This window comes from Coregonus lavaretus (assembly GCF_964263955.1).
Source record: "Coregonus lavaretus genome assembly, chromosome: 18".
Lineage (NCBI taxonomy): Eukaryota > Metazoa > Chordata > Actinopteri > Salmoniformes > Salmonidae > Coregonus > Coregonus lavaretus.
Window position 1 is genome coordinate 12,320,446 of NC_140005.1, and position 12,764 is coordinate 12,333,209.

The window sequence follows — 12,764 nt, forward strand, 5'->3', positions numbered from 1 at the left end:
TCCTGCTCCACGCACTAAACCAACGGTGTGCGTCGCCAGCCCAGCCCGGCCTGTTCCTGCTCCACGCACTAAACCAACGGTGTGCGTCGCCAGCCCAGCCCGGCCTGTTCCTGCTCCACGCACTAAACCTACGGTGTGCGTCGCCAGCCCAGCCCGGCCTGTTCCTGCCACCCGCACCAAGTCTACGGTGCGCGTCGCCAGCCCGACCCGGCCTGTTCCTGCCACTCGCACCAAACCTACGGTGCGCGTCGCCAGCCCGGTCCGGCCTGTTCCTGCCACCCGCACCAAGTGTACGGTGTGCGTCGCCAGCCCGACCCGGCCTGTTCCTGCCACTCGCACCAAACCTACGGTGCGCGTCGCCAGCCCGGTCCGGCCTGTTCCTGCCACCCGCACCAAGTCTACGGTGCGCGTCGCCAGCCCGACCCGGCCTGTTCCTGCCACTCGCACCAAGCCAAGGGTGCGAGTCGTCAGCCTGGTCCAGCCCGTTCCTGCTACTCGCACCAAGCCAGGGGTACGAGTCGTCGGCCTGGTCCAGCCCACTCCTGCTACTCGCACCAAGCCAGGGATGCGAGTCGTCAGCCTGGGGAGGCCCGTTCCGGCTCCACGCATCAAGCCTAGGGTGCGTTTCGTCGGCCCTGTCCGGCCCGTTCCTGCTCCCCGCACCAGGTCTGTGGTGCGTGTCGTCAGCCCTGTCCGGCCCGTTCCTGCTCCCCGCACCAAGTCTGTGGTGCGTTTCGTCAGCCCTGTCCGGCCCGGTCCCGCTCTCCGCACCAAGTCAAGGGTGCGCTTCGTCAGCCCGGTCCGGCCCATTCCTGCTCCCCGCGCCAAGGCAGTGGTGCGCGTCGTCAGCCTGGTAAGGCCCGTTCGCTTAACAGGCTTTGCCCCACCTGCCTTGAATGACGGGTCGCCACTAGTTATGCAGCAAAACACAACTATCCTTTTTTTAGGATGCAAACCAGTAATATGAATCACTGTTGATCCATCCTGTTCTGATCTAATGAGATGGATGTAGCATTTTCTATGGCCTAGAATCGAGGCCTTTCCCAGTCATGAAGGACGAAGCTAGGCCCCTCTTGGTTCTCATTGGTGAAGACTGAACTCAATTTAGGGGTTATATGTCAGACTCTCCTGTACCACTTTGCCCAACATGTTATACCCCAGAGGTAGTAAATAACCATTTTTTAAGCTGATATAACTTGTAACATTATTATAGGGCTGTGAAACCAATAGCCAAATGGCTTCAGACTGAGCATTTCTCACCATTTATTTACGGAGAGCAATTTCCGTTTTATAACATTTACATTTACATTTTTGTCATTTAGCAGACGCTCTTATCCAGAGCGACTTACAGTTAGTGAGTGCATAATTATTTTTATTTTTCATACTGGTCCCCCGTGGGAACATGGTAGTGTCCATTTATTTACAGTAGTGTGTTGATTAATTATTGCTTTCTTCAGTGGAAATACATAATATGTATAAAAATGCCAAATATACCAAAAGCTAAATCAAGCAGAGATTTACGACTATTTATAAAATCCAAATCAAACACAGAAGGGCTGTTAACGCCTGAAAATCTCTTTCCCATTTCCCAAAAACAATATCAGTATGAATGTGAGGTTTCTGGTGTACTTCAAGTTTCTGGGTCTTCATTCTGATAAGATTGAACCCCAGCCTGAAATGTCAGACTCAACACAAAATTCTCAGGTATTCTACAGCGATCTCCAATTAAAGGGATACAGTCAACTCCCACACTTTCTGCCAACTCATTAGGAGTAAAAAACATTCAACTCAAAACATGTATTTAAACAGTCATGGGGGTAATGATGTAATCAACAACTGCTTTCCCTATTGTGGAGATTGATGTGAACGTATCTTTCTCAGGGGATATTCCTCCATTTAGAATACAGCATTTAGAATCCTTTAGGAATTCCAGTAAGGTTTAATACAGTGTCTAAATTGGACCTGGGTGTAACATTACCGCCATCATTAATACAGTCTTCCCAGTGGCGATTTTAGCATGTCAATCTTGGTGGGGCAAACAAATATTTTTTTTTTTTATGCATGCCAGCGAAGCCACTACACAACTCTAAACAATACATGAAATGCACTATAACGGTGACAAACGGTGCCCACAAACTTTTAGGGTCTACATAAAGCTGTCCCGAGAGTGGAGTTTATGGCTGACTTGCTTAAATAAATATGGTTTCTACTGACTCCTTGTGGATTTGTGTAACTGGATAAGAACCGCATTCTCTTTCAATAACAATGAATGTCGACATGAGTTTTGACTTTTGAACCATACTCAAACATTATTACATTTATGTTCATTAAATTCACAATGTTTGTTCTTATATAATTAACAATTAGCTCTTAAATATAAGCAAGTGCAAGCACACTGCGATGAGGTAGGCCTATTCGTTCAGCAATTTCGAAATGGACAGCGACAGAAATTCAGATAGATATTAGTTCAGATAAATTCAGCAAGATGTTGAGGCCTTAACTTTACTCTTCTTTAAGTCACCACAGAGAGAGAAAGAGAGAGAGAGAGAGAGAACCAGACGCAGCGTTTAGCCTACCATTTGAAGTATTGTATTATTCCTATGTGGTCTAAAAAGGAAGGACAATACAATCACCAGGATCCACTTTTATAGACAATATACATATGCACTGACAGCGCATTGCGCAAACAAAACAACCCTCGCAATATGAACTTGAATTACATGGGTCTATTACTGAACTTTATGTTGAACAAAAATATTTGAATTGGAAGAGACTGTCACTGGCAAACATGGTTACGAGGAGGGGACACTATAATATAATTATGTTGGGTCTGTAACTTACCACCCTCCTCGTGAAGAAAAGCACCAGAGCTAATTATAACAAACAGAGTAAGAAAAACAATAAAATGCATCATTCTAACATTGCCTACAATTATTAATAAGATACTAATGAGATAGACCTATATAAGCAATACAACAATGCAGATATACAAACTATGGCATATATGACGATAAGCGGTTAAGAGGCAAGCCGTCATTTCGATTAAGACATGAGCGAGCTGAGACGGATGTAGCCTATATGCGGCCAATTTGTTCAGGTCTTTTGAAATGGACAGCGACATAATTCAGAACATGGGCCGTTCTTACAGTATTCTCCCTGCACACCAAGTCAGAACCGTAGGATAAATAACGGGGGCACATAAGCAGCCAATGAAAGCTGTTACAATATTCGATGATGACATTTATCTAAAACAGGCTATAGGCTACATGTGCACAACTATGTCAGAACATTGGGCTAAGTTCTAAGGGGGGAAAGGGACCACATTCTTAGGGTGAGGCACATGGGCTACTAACTGCTTACTACACAACATACACTTAGTATTACTTAGCTACAGTATACACATCTCCCTGGCATATTACATCACTTATGCAGCAGCATACTAGACATATTTATGGAATCACCATTGTTGTGCTCACTTGAACAGGAAGTTGGCACGGCGGTCCTTGTGGGCAAACTTCTCAATTACTTTGTCATCAAAGTCTGGGATTCTTGACAAAATCAAGCTTCGGCAGAAGACTTCTTACATTCATATGCAGAATCTTCAGGCCAGTCTGACTACTTAATTCGGCAGGGGTAAACATGTCAGGACCTGGGTTAGATTGCACATTTCCAGACAGTAGAAGCAAAAAGATAATGGTAAGTCTAGATCGAGGGTTACAACATTTGGATTTACAGACAGCACTTGAACAATAATCCACAGTCACCGGAGTCTTTAACGCCACATATTTCAGGAGATGTGTAAAGTCCAGAGACATGCTTAAGTACCAAGAGAACAGTTCTAACATGTAAGCGCAAGAGTCCGATTTCTCCCATGTTGTTCGGGAGAAATGTGCAGAATTATCGCGCATTTACAGAGTAAGCGTGTGGTTTCTCCCAAGACACGAGGGAGAAACAGTCATATATTTCCTCATTCACAGAGCAACGGGCTCTAAAAGTATCGCCAACATTGTAAAAGCCAAGCGTAGACAACAGCAAAATGCAAAACAGCAGCATGTTGGTTTATAGCCCTATCAATTAACATGAGAGAAAACACAGCACATACAAAGTTAACAGAACAATCTAAGATATGTAGCCAACACAACGCTAAAGACTCATATTAAATGAGCTACGACTTCAAATAAAAGTGTTCCTAAATAATAATACAAACATAGCAAGAATCACTAATCATATAGTCCAACAGCAGATCAGGTCAGGTTTGCGGTTTATGCGTTTGATGTAGGCGAGCAAAGCTCTGGAGAGAGAGAGAGAGAGAGAGAGAGAGAGAGAGAGAGAGAGAGAGAGAGAGAGAGAGAGAGAGAGAGAGAGAGAGAGAGAGAGAGAGAGAGAGAGAGAGAGAGAGAGAGAGAGAGAGAGAGAGAGTTGCGGGGGCACCTGTACCAGACTGGGAGAGACACACCACGGCAGGCGGGGAACAGTGCAGCAGGTACAGTTGGAGTCGGAAGTTTACATACACTTAGGAGTCATTAACACTCATTTTTCAACCACTCCACACATTTCTTGTTAACAAACTATAGTTTTGGCAAGTCAGTTAGGACATCTACTTTGTGCATGACACAAGTAATTTTTCCAACAATTGTTTACAGACAGATTATTTCACTTATAATTCACTGTATCACAATTCCAATGGGTCAGAAGATTACATGCACTAAGTTGACTGTGCCTTTAAACAGCTTGGAAAATTCCAGAAAATTATGTCATGGCTTTAGAAGCTTCTGATAGGCTAATTGACATCATTTGAGTCAATTGGAGGTATACCTGTGGATGTATTTCAAGGCCTACCTTCAAACTCAGTGCATCTTTGCTTGACATCATGGGAAAATCAAAAGAAATCAGCCAAGACCTCAGAAAAAAAATGGTAGACCTCCACAAGTCTGGTTCATCCTTGGGAGCAATTTCCAAACGCCTGAAGGTACCACACTCATCTGTACAAACAATAGTACGCAAGTATAAATGCCATGGGACCACGCAGCTGTCATACCGCTCAGGAAGGAGACGTGTTCTGTCTCCTAGAGATGAACGTACTTTGGTGCGTAAAGTGCAAATCAATCCCAGAACAACAGCATAGGACCTTGTGAAGATGCTGGAGGAAACAGGTACAAATGTATTTATATCCACAGTAAAACGAGTCCTATATCGACATAACCTGAAAGGCCGATCAGCAAGGAAGAAGCCACTGCTCCAAAACCACCATAAAAAATCCAGACTACGGTTTGCAACTGCACATGGAGACAAAGATCGTACTCTTTGGAGAAATGTCCTCTGGTCTGATGAATCAAAAATAGAACTGTTTAGCTATAATGACCATTGTTACGTTTGGAGGAAAATTGGGGAGCTTGCAAGCCAAAGAACACCATCCCAACCGCGAAGCATGGGGGTGGCAGCATCATGCTGTGGGGGTGCTTTGCTGCAGGAGGGACAGATGCACTTCACAAAATAGATGGCATCATGAGGAAGGAAAATTATGTGGATATATTGAAGCAACACCTCAAGACATCAGTCAGGAAGTTAAAGCTTGGTCGCAAATGGGTCTTCCAAATGGACAATAACCAAAGTTGTGGCAAAATGGCTTAAGGACAACAAAGTCAAGGTACTGGAGTGGCCATCACAAAGCCCTGACCTCAATCCTATATGAAATGTGTGGGCAGAACTGAAAAGGTGTGTGCGAGCAAGGAGGCCAACAAACCTGACTCATTACACCAGCTCTGTCAGGAGGAATGGGCCAAAATTCACCCAATTTATTGTGGGAAGCTTGCGGATTTAAAGGCAATGCTACCAAATACTAATTGAGTGTATGTAAACTTCTGACCCACTGGGAATGTGATGAAATAAATAAAAGCTGAAATAAATCATTCTCTCTAGTCTTATTCTGACATTTCACATTCTTAAAATAAAGTGGTGATCCTAACTGACCTAAAACAGGGAATGTTTACTAGGATTAAATGTCAGGAATTATGAAAAACTGAGTTTAAATTTATTTGTCTAAGGTGTATGTAAACTTCCAACTTCAACTGTAATAGGAGGCCGAAGAGAGGCCCTCAACTAGGCAGACATCCAGGGCGACAATAGATTATAAAATAACCATTGGGCGAAAACAAAACCATAACGGTGATACAATCGTTAACCAGAACGGTAATAAAATCGCTAAAATCCAGATGGTTGTGTAAAAGCAGGGAGCGAAATGTTTGGTGGTAGCCTCTTCCAAGTTCGTATGTCCGTGTGGTGCCCATGTAACTTAGCACTATTACCATCTGTGATTTACAGGAGAAGTCAGTGGTCTTGTCTGCTTGTACAGACGCAAAAGTCTCAGACACTTCCTTAGCAATAGCTTCTCTGTACACTTCATACATACAATGCAAAAGTTTGTTTTGGATCGTGCTTGATGTACCCTTAAAAATTGGTTGGTCATCATAATGCCTTTGTAGCCTGTAATTTCCTTCACACATGGTCTCAAAAATACACCTGAAAACGCCTGGGTTCAAGGAGTATGCCGACTCGTCATGGCCCCACAGCTGACTCACAATTGCCACACAATTTAATATATGCTATAATTCTGGCAAACGACATACCTATTTTCCTCCATTTGTTGGTTGTGAAGGTCGTGAAGGTCGATGGCTCATCTATATGTGGTGTCTAGCTGAGCCACAACGTTTAATTTCCCCAGTAATCCCAGTTTAAAAGCGTTGTCTATATGTGATGCACAGTTCTCATGTTTTGAGACCCTTTCAGACAGATGTTTTAAATCCTTAAACCCAGACTTGGACCGTGCACCCTCCACTGAATAGCAGGCAGGGGAAGCAAAATAGTGATTACTTTGCGATGCTAGCACCGCTTCCTTCCAAACTACTCATTGTTGAATTTGCAATTTCCGACTTGTTGTGTAATGTTTATGTCCAGTGGCCGATGAGCACAGAGAGGTTTTATTTCTAATTTATCTTCATATGACAAGGATTGAAATGGATTTGCCAGTAGATTGTCGACTTGATTCATGATGATGACTGCTAGCTTGCTAGCTAAGATTTTAAAAGTATGATGTTGACATGATCAGTCCAATCAAAGCTGCTGTAGATATAACGTGATTTGATGTCATTTTATCTTGGCCAATGACCTTGAGCCTTCTTGGATGGGCACTTCTAATGTAACTCTATGGCAGCACCCAAGGGTCTTGAATTTTCTCCCCGTAGATTTTGCGGTGACGTAGTGTCCCCATGAGTGACAGAACACTGAGCCAATCACGGCGCAACTAGAGAACATTACCAACCCCTACGCTCTGTATTTCCGCTGGCTGCCCCACCACCACATAAAGCACTGATTTAGGCTGAAATGTTTGTATGCGGATTTATTAACTCAATATTTTTGTAAATATTGTTTGCAAACTTATATGTGACATGTATTAATGCCAAAAGAACACTCCCCACCTGCCCTGAACGACACGTCGCCACTGAATCTTCCAAACCAGCAATATGGCTATTTAAATCTCCACAGAGTTAAATAGCATCAACCGCATAAAAAATATACATTTGAGCCAGCAGGTGGCTAAAGAAAGAATGAGAGTCACGTCTCCATGTAGAGCCCTCAGGAGGCAAATTACAGGAGAAAATAACAAAACAATATTCCGATACTCGATGCTCAAATGTCAGTCCCAGTATGCCATCCACTGATTTGTCAGTCACATTTACTCCACCAGATCCTTTAGGTGCTCTTACATGCATTTTCCTATTATGTACAAACCAAGTGTACCCGTCCATTTCAATTGAATGCGGAACTGTTAGATGTGTCTCATTCAGGGATATGTCAGGATTCAGTGAAACTAACATCAATTGTCTTAGCTCACAGTTCAAAGCTGTCCAACCATTAACGTTCCAGTGAACAAGAGTAAACTGGTCGGCACTTATTGGCTGGGCAGGTGAGTCTCAGTCCTCTTCGCTATCCCTCCTCCACAACTACTGGTCCCTGCTACCATCATCAGGACCAGATGAAGGCCGTTGCATCACTCGCCCACTTCCAGGGATGTAGAAGTTCTTCCAGGCCGCAGAAGAGTTCTGAAGTTCAGATTAATGAGTCGTTCCGTGTGTGACTTTGCCGATTGTAAATAGACTCTGCTGAACCTTTTCGTTGCTCTTCAGCATTTGTTTTTTTGCCAAATAACAGCCACTTTCTCCTGGACAGCGCGCAGTTCCAGCTTGATCACGCCTGGGTCCTGGCCCCTCGCCCGCATCCGCTCCGCCCGCTACTAGCACAGGCATCGGAGTCACACTGGATCCCCTCTGTCAGAAGTACCCTCGCTCTCGCCATTGCATCCTCTCCCTCTTCGAACGGTAGGCCTGCTATAATGATGGACACCTCAGGGTCGAATTTAGTTAATGGATTTGGGTTTGTGCCGGTCATTTTGGCTTCCATATTGTCTATTCTTGCTGCTAGATGCCCTATATCCAAGTCTAAGTTATCTTGGATTTCTTTGGCTTTTCTTTCAATCTCTGTCTTAAGCTTGTCTCTGTTTGCACAGATACATTTTTCTAGGGTCACTTGCAGACTGTCAACTTTACTGTTCAGCTGTTTCTCTAAGCTTAAACTCATACTGTCTATTTTGTCGTTAATCCTCTTCAGCTCATGCAGTAAGCCAGCTGAGTCAGACTCTTTCTTGTTGTCTCTCCCTCTGGTGCTCCTTGCATCTTTCTCACTCATGTTGTTAACGATGTTGACCTTCAACAGTTGCTTTAGTTGTAGAGTATTTTTTTCACTATTTGTAGCGACATATACTATATTTAAAAACCTTTTTGTTAAATGTTTGAAATGATACCCAACACATCTATAAACGTATAAACACATCACAAAAACAACACAACCACCACACCCGATACACGCCACAACACAACATGCCCACACCTGTCCATGAATGCACAAAAACACACATTAGCCTCCCCTTTCAATACACATTAACACTGAGTGTACAAAACATTAACAACACCTGCTCTTTCCATGATGTAGGTGACCAGGTGAATCCAGGTGAAAGCAATGATCCCTTATTGATGTCACTTGTTAAATCCACTTCAATCAGTGTAGATGAAGGGGAAGGAGACAGGTTAAAGAAGGATTTTTAAGCCTGGAGACAATTGCGACATAGATTGTATATGTGTGCCATTCAGAGGGTGAATGTGCAAGACAAAATATTTAAGTGCCTTTGAAAGGGATATGGTAGTAGGTGCCAGGCGCACCGGTTTGTGTCAAGAACTACAACGTTGCTGTTTTTTTTATGTTCAACAGTTTCTCGTGTGTACCAAGAATGGTCCATCACCCAAAGGACATCCAGCCAACTTGACACAGCTGTGGGAAGCATTGGAGTCAACATGGGCCAGCATCACCTTGAAACGCTTTCGACACCTTGTAGAGTCCATGCTCTGACGAATTGAGGCTGTTCTGAGGGCAAAAAGGGCAGTCAAAAAGAAAATCATAAGAAACAATGTTTTGAAGAGTCTGTCCTAAATCTAAGAGATATAAGAAAACTCAGGAAATATATATATATATATATATATATAGATATATATATATATATATATATATATATATATATATACAGTACCAGTCAAAAGTTTGGACACACCTACTCATGCCAGGGTTTTTCTAAATGTTTTACTATTTTCTACATTGTAGAATAATAGTGAAGACATCAAAACTATGAAATAATACATATGGAATCATGTAGTAACCAAAAAAGTGTTAAACAAATCAAATATGTTTTATATTTGAGATTCTTCAAATAGCCACCCTTTGCCTTGATGACAGCTTTGCACACTCTTGGCATTCCCTCAACCAGCTTTACCTGGAATGCTTTTCCAAAAGTCTTGAAGGAGCTCCCACATATGCTGAGCACTTGTTGGCTCCTTTTCCTTCACTCTGCCGTTCGACTCATCCCAAATCATCTCAATTGGGTTGAGTTCGGGGGATTGTGGAGGCCAGGTCATCTGATTCAGCACTCCATCACTCTCCTTCTTGGTAAAATAACACTTACACTGCCTGGAGTTGTGTTGGGTCATTGTCCTGTTGAAAAACAAATGATAGTCCCACTAAGCCCAAACTAGATGGGATGGCGTATCGCTGCAGAATGCTGTGGTAGTCATGCTGGTTAAGTGTGCCTTGAATTCTAAATAAATCACAGACAGTGTCACCAGCAAAGCACCCCAACACCATCACACCTCCTCCTCCATGCTTTACAGTTGGAACTACAGTCGTGGTCAAATGTTTTGAGAATGACACAGGTATTGGTCTTCACAAAGTTCGCTGCTTCAGTGTTATGAGATATTTTTGTCAGATGTTACTATGGTATACTGAAGTATAATTACAAGCATTCCATAAATGTCAAAGAGTCAATATTTGCAGAGCTGACCCTTCTTTTTCAAGACCTCTGCAATCCGCCCTGGCATGCTGTCAATTAACTTCTGGGCCACATCCTGACTGGTGGCAGCCCATTCTTGCATAATCAATGCTTGGAGTTTGTCAGAATTTGTGTGTTTTTTTTTGTCCACCTGCCTGTTGAGGATCGACCACAAGTTCTCAATGGGATTAAGGTCTGGGGAGTTTCCTGGTCATGGACCCAAAATGTCGATGTTTTGTTCCCGAGCCACTTAGTTATCACTTTTGCCTTATGGCAAGGTGCTCCATAATGCTGGAAAAGGCATTGATCGTCACCAAACTGTTCTTGGATGGTTGGGAGAAGTTGCTCTCGGAGGATGTGTTGGTACCATTCTTTATTCATGGCTGTGTTCTTAGGCAAAAATGTGAGTGAGCCCACTCCCTTGGCTGAGAAGCAACCCCACACATGAATGGTCTCAGGATGCTTTACTGTTGGCATGACACAGGACTGATGGTAGCGCTCACCTTGTCTTCTCCGGACAAGGTGTTTTCCGGATGCCTCAAACAATCGGAAAGGGGATTCATCAAAGAAAATGACTTTACCCCAGTCCTCAGCAGTCCAATCCCTGTACCTTTTGCAGAATATCAGTCTGTGCCTGATGTTTTTCCTGGAGAGAAGTGGCTTCTTTGCTGCCCTTCTTGACACCAGGCCATCCTCCAAAAGTCTTCGCCTCACTGTGCGTGCAGATGCACTCACACCTGCCTGCTGCCATTCCTGAGCAAGCTCTGCACTGGTGGTGCCCCGATCCCGCAGGTGAATCAACTTTAGGAGACGGTCCTGGCGCTTGCTGGACTTTCTTGGGCGCCCTGACGCCTTCTTCACAACAATTGAACCTCTCTCCTTGAAGTTCTTGATGATCCGATAAATGGTTGATATAGGTGCAATCTTACTAGCAGCAATATCCTTGCCTGTGAAGCCCTTTTTGTGCAAAGCAATGATGACGGAACATGTTTCCTTGCAGGTAACCATGGTTAACAGAGGAAGAACAATGATTTCAAGCACCACCCTCCTTTTAAAGCTTCCAGTCTGTTATTCTAACTCAATCAGCATGACAGAGTGATCTCCAGCCTTGTCCTCATCAACACTCTCACCTGTGTTAACGAGAGAATCACTGACATGATGGCTGCTGGTCCTTTTGTGGCAGGGCTGAAATGCAGTGGAAATGTTTTTTGGGGATTAAGTTCAGTTTCAAAGAGGGACTTTGCAATTAATTGCAATTCATCTGATCACTCTTCATGACATTCTGGAGTATATGCAAATTGCCATCATCAAAACTGAGGCAGAAGACTTTGTGAAAATTAGTATTTGTGTCATTCTCAAAACTTTTGACCACGACTGTACACATGCAGAGATAATCCGTTCACCCCCACCGCATCTCACATAGACACAGAGGTTGGAACCAAAAATCTCAAATTTGGACTCCAGACCAAAGGACACATTTTCCAAAAGTCTAATGTCCATTTCTCATGTTTGTTGGCCCTAGCAAGTCTCTTCTTCTTATAGGTGTCCTTTAGTAGTGGTTTATTTGCAGCAATTCGACCATGAAGGCCTGATTCACACAGTCTCCTCTGAACAGTTGATGTTGAGATGTGTCTGTGACTTGAACTCTGTGAAATATTTATTTGGGCTGCAATTTCTGAGGTTGGTAACTCTAATGAACTTTTCCTCTGCAGCAGAGGTAACTCTGGGTCTTCCATTCCTGTGGCGGTCCTCATGAGAGCCAGTTTCATCATAGCTCTTGATGTTTTTTCAATATTTTCGTATATATATATATATATATTTTTTTTTTTACCTTTATTTAACCAGGTAAGCCAGTTGAGAACAAGTTCTCATTTACAACTGCGACCTGGCCAAGATAAAGCAAAGCAGTGCAATAAAAACAACAACACAGAGTTACATATGGGGTAAAACAAAACATAAAGTCAAAAATACCACAGAAAATATATATACAGTGTGTGCAAATGTAGCAAGTTATGGAGGTAAGGCAATAAATAGGCCATAGTGCAAAATATTTACAATTAGTATTAACACTGGAATGATAGATGTGCAAAAGATGATGTGCAAATAGAGATACTGGGGTGCAAATGAGCAAAATAAATAACAATTTGGGGATGAGGTAGTTGAGTGGGCTAATTTTAGAAGGTCTGCGTACAGGTGCAGTGATCGGTAAGGTGCTCTGACAACTGATGCTTAAAGTTAGTGAGGAAGATAAGCGTCTCCAGCTTCAGATATGTTTGCAGTTCGTTCCAGTCATTGGCAGCAGAGAACTGGAAGGAATGGCGGCCAAAGGAGGTGT